This window comes from Aplysia californica, unplaced genomic scaffold (genome assembly GCF_000002075.1).
Source record: "Aplysia californica isolate F4 #8 unplaced genomic scaffold, AplCal3.0 scaffold00041, whole genome shotgun sequence".
In the NCBI taxonomy this organism is placed as follows: Eukaryota; Metazoa; Mollusca; class Gastropoda; order Aplysiida; family Aplysiidae; genus Aplysia; species Aplysia californica.
This window is the reverse complement of record NW_004797311.1, coordinates 1915060-1918860: the sequence shown is the minus strand read 5'-3', so window position 1 is coordinate 1918860 and position 3801 is coordinate 1915060. Positions and strand designations below refer to the sequence as shown.

The 3801-nt window shown below is 40.9% G+C and overlaps 1 protein-coding gene across 1 annotated transcript in view; it reads right to left on the bottom strand.

Moving 5' to 3' along the window:
* Nucleotides 1-681, bottom strand: part of LOC101849906 (prominin-1-A) — a gene marked incomplete at its 3' end in the record, with an annotated part of 32763 nt that extends 32082 nt beyond the window's left edge. The window contains 1 exon segment of the mRNA XM_005092185.3: nt 290-681.
* Nucleotides 682-3801: the final 3120 nt, after the last annotated feature.

The window sequence follows — 3801 nt, the reverse complement described above, 5'->3', positions numbered from 1 at the left end:
TGATCTGCTCTGAGAGCAACACAGGGAGGGGGGGAGGGTAAAAGGTGCGTAATTAAAATATAAAAGTAGATGTCTTTAGCTGTTTACACCTTTACACAGAACCTCTCAGGTAAATAAAACAGAAGATCACCTACGCGGGCCAAGCCGCAATTCTCCATAATTAAAAACCCACGCTTTCCTAGTCAAATTTCGCTTTCGATTATAATGATTGTATCAAACACGTTGGACCTGTTTATTTTAAGCCACCCTCAATCTCAGAACAATAATATTATCACGGCGGCTTACTTACTTCTATAGCTTCAGAGAGTCTGTGTGACTCTTGGTCTCCCATGCAATGGCTCCCCGCACTTCTCTAGGGGTATTATCACAAACTGCCCAGCGACAGAAAAAGTCCAGTACGAATTCACTCCTGTTTCGTTTGGTTTCCTCAACTTCTGGCTTCTTGGTCATGATAGAAATTAGTATGTCCACATTTCTTGCGTGATTAATAGAAGATTAATGTCTCAGGCTGATCGAACAGCTGACAACTTCAGAAATTCTTCGTTCTATCACACACAGTTATCGATCAGTTCCGTTAGATAGGAGCATTAGTGGAGCCAGGTCTGTGTTGGGAAGCCGGCTAACCTAGGATCAGAACTTGACTGGGCCGGGCGCTCAGGTGTGTTGGGTTTGCCTGGACGTTCACAGGGAAGTTATGCAAGCGTGAAAGTCTCTATGTGGTCACTGACCTCCGACAATAGCTTTTGGGTACAAATGTTTCCATAGCGTTCCCTCCCATCCATCTTCTCTCTCTCTTCCTCTCTCTCTCTCTCTCTCTCTCTCTCTCTCTCTCTCTCTCTCTCTCTCTCTCTCTCTCTCTCTCCATTGATCTCTCTTTCTCTTAGGTTCAATCTGGGTGCGTTAAATATAATTAATAGATGTGTGTGTGTGTGTATGTGTGTGTGTGTGTGTATGTGTGTGTGTGTGTGTGTGTGTGTGTGTGTGTGTGTGTGTGTGTGTGTATACGCGCGCTCGTGTGTGTGTGTACGCGCGCTCGCGTGTGTGTTATTGATTGCCAGATCTGCAACAAACATCGACGGTCATGGTTCACCATCCATTCCTTTTCTCGGATGCTCTCAAAAAAGCTGTATTATCCTGATCTGTCTCCAACACTCATCTGTTTAGGCTTTCAAAGTATTGCTCTTGGTCTACCTCTGCGTCGTTTGCCTTCAATTTTACCAGTGAGAGCTAGGTCTAGATGTCCAGTGCCTTAATGTCTATTCATCTGTCGTAGAAACTGGATTTGTCTCTTCTTGGTTGTTTTTATCTAAGACCAGCCCACGAAGACATCTTCGAGTACTACCTTATTTTATTACTTTTCCTTCCAAGAACGTCTCAACAATCTCTAAGAGACCATCTATCTGTAGCTTCTGTTTATGTTCACTGTTTTTAGTGACTGTCCAGCGTTGAACACGTATAACCGTTTAGAATTTTTACTTTGAGTTGCGGATGATTGGTGGGTGTTCTGGTATGGTTTGCTCCTTCGATCCTATCAAATATTTATTGTCCTGACCTCTCCTCTTTTTTAAAAATGTGTTTGTTACGCTCCAACACCTCTAATCGTTGGCACTTATATGATCTAATTGTGTAGCAAGTGCCGTAAAACGCTTACTAAAAGGTTAAGTCATTGAGCTGTTTCTGTTTTTCAAGGTTGAGCTTGTGTTATTGAAACTAACTTTTGACATTTTAATTCTTTGTTTTATTTTTGTGGAACATTTGGCATCAGATTTGATCATATTATAATATCCTAGATATTTAAACGATTATTTGTTCTTTTCACCGTTGAATATGCATGTATTATATTTTATTTCGTTCTTTTATAGGCGGGGCTCGACCCAGCCCGTCAGGGCTAACCCAGGCTGAGAGGGATACATGTCATAACGTCCTAGTAGAAAGATGGAGATACTCGATAAACATTCTCCCCCTAGGGGAATTGAACTCAGGTCCTCTACGTACGATGGTGAAACATCTGCCGAAGTCTGAGGTGCACATATTAAATTATTAGAATAAATGTGAGTATGGATTCTTTTTTTAGGGATGGATGTAGGAGTTATCATTTCTTCATGCCTATTCATGTTGCCTTGTTTTCAATTACATCTATTGATAGTTTAACTGATATCCAAAGATGTAAACACGACATATGTGGCGGTAGAATAGGAATTTCTTTTCCGATTATTTTTTTTGGGGGGGAGGGGGGGTACGGGCTGAAATTATAAAGCTCAGGGTAAGACATAATAAGTAATTTTTGTGAAAACACACAGTCCATGATCCAGCGTGTCTTCTTATCCAGTGGCACTTTTTCTATAATTTTATATAATAATAGGCCTGTACTATATACCCCAATCTAGATATGATAGCCAATTCCACTTAACTTTTTATGGATTAAAAATCCGTAGGCTTTTTGTTGTTTTTTTCATCTCGCAATTAAACATTCATATTAATTTCATTTATTTCTGCTTGTTTAACTACTCAAATATACAGCGAGTGACAGCGAACGTACAAGGAATAATTTTGGGAGTGACATAGTTGTTAGTGTAATTTGTTAAAGCTTACTTTCATTGAAACAGTGAATACAACGTATAGCCTGTAGGAATCCAAATAAACGTACCTAGTACATGTATGTTGAATTTACCCACAGCCACAGTAGGTTAGCACTTTTGAGAACCTCTATGGGACTGAAACGATTAAAGATTGGTTTGGAGTGTGTGGTGGGTTTTTTTTTTTTTGGGGGGGGGGATAGAGATAAAGAGAGAACCAGTTAACAGGCTGTTTGGTAAACATTGTTGCGAGGGATTTCCTGCGTCCGTTAGGTCAAGGCTGCTGCCTTGATATCTTTAGGGCACTTCTAAAGGCCAAACTAGGCTACCTTTGAAACATGGGCATTGGGAATAGCAAATTTTCCTGTCCATGCGCCATAGAAAGATCAGGAAACAGTTTCTTGTAGATAGTGGTAACCAAAGCCAGCAAGGGGTCAAAATTGCGACCTTGTCTCCTTGGACAAATTGTAGGTGCCCAGGCACTGAAAAAAGTGGTCTGCGCGGGAAGTACGATATTAACCAAATGCACCTGTTGTCTACCAACAACAAGTGGGTCTTGTCCGATTCTTATTTTGTGTGTCCTAATGTTCAGGTCGCCTTTTGGTTTCGGTTCGTGAAAAGAAAACGTTTCTATTTTGAACGTCACAGTTGAATTAAGTCGAGTTTGGTTTTATGGGGCCAATGAGATTCAATAGAACGGTCGGGGCCGGCGATGTGTTCCTCAAAGGAGGGGGGAAAGTTACCATTCTGGTACAGTGCTACCGATTTGACGCGAGACCTTGAAAAACAAACACGTTTGATTGTGAAGGCCACAGTAGAATTAATCGATTGCCATTTCTGTGGTGTGCACTACGTGGTTATACTATGGTTATACCTTGTGCACACTGCCAATTGAATTCGTTAGACTCATTATGTGCCGGCCACATTTCCCTTCATATTGGAAGGGGAGAAGCTACTATAGGCCTACCCAGTGCACGCTGCCCATCGAATTCATTTGATTCAGTTGGGGCCAGCCAGAATTTTTTCCTTTTTGAAGAAGCAAAATGCCTTTTGGGCGAAATTGGACCGAATGCGACCGAATTCGACTGTGTTTCACAAATCAAGTTGTTTTTCTATATTGCGAGTCGAACAACTCATCCCAAGGCTTGTATAGCCTACGGGTCATAATTATGTTAGTGTCATTTTTTTATTACTGTTATTATTATTATTATTATTATTATTATTA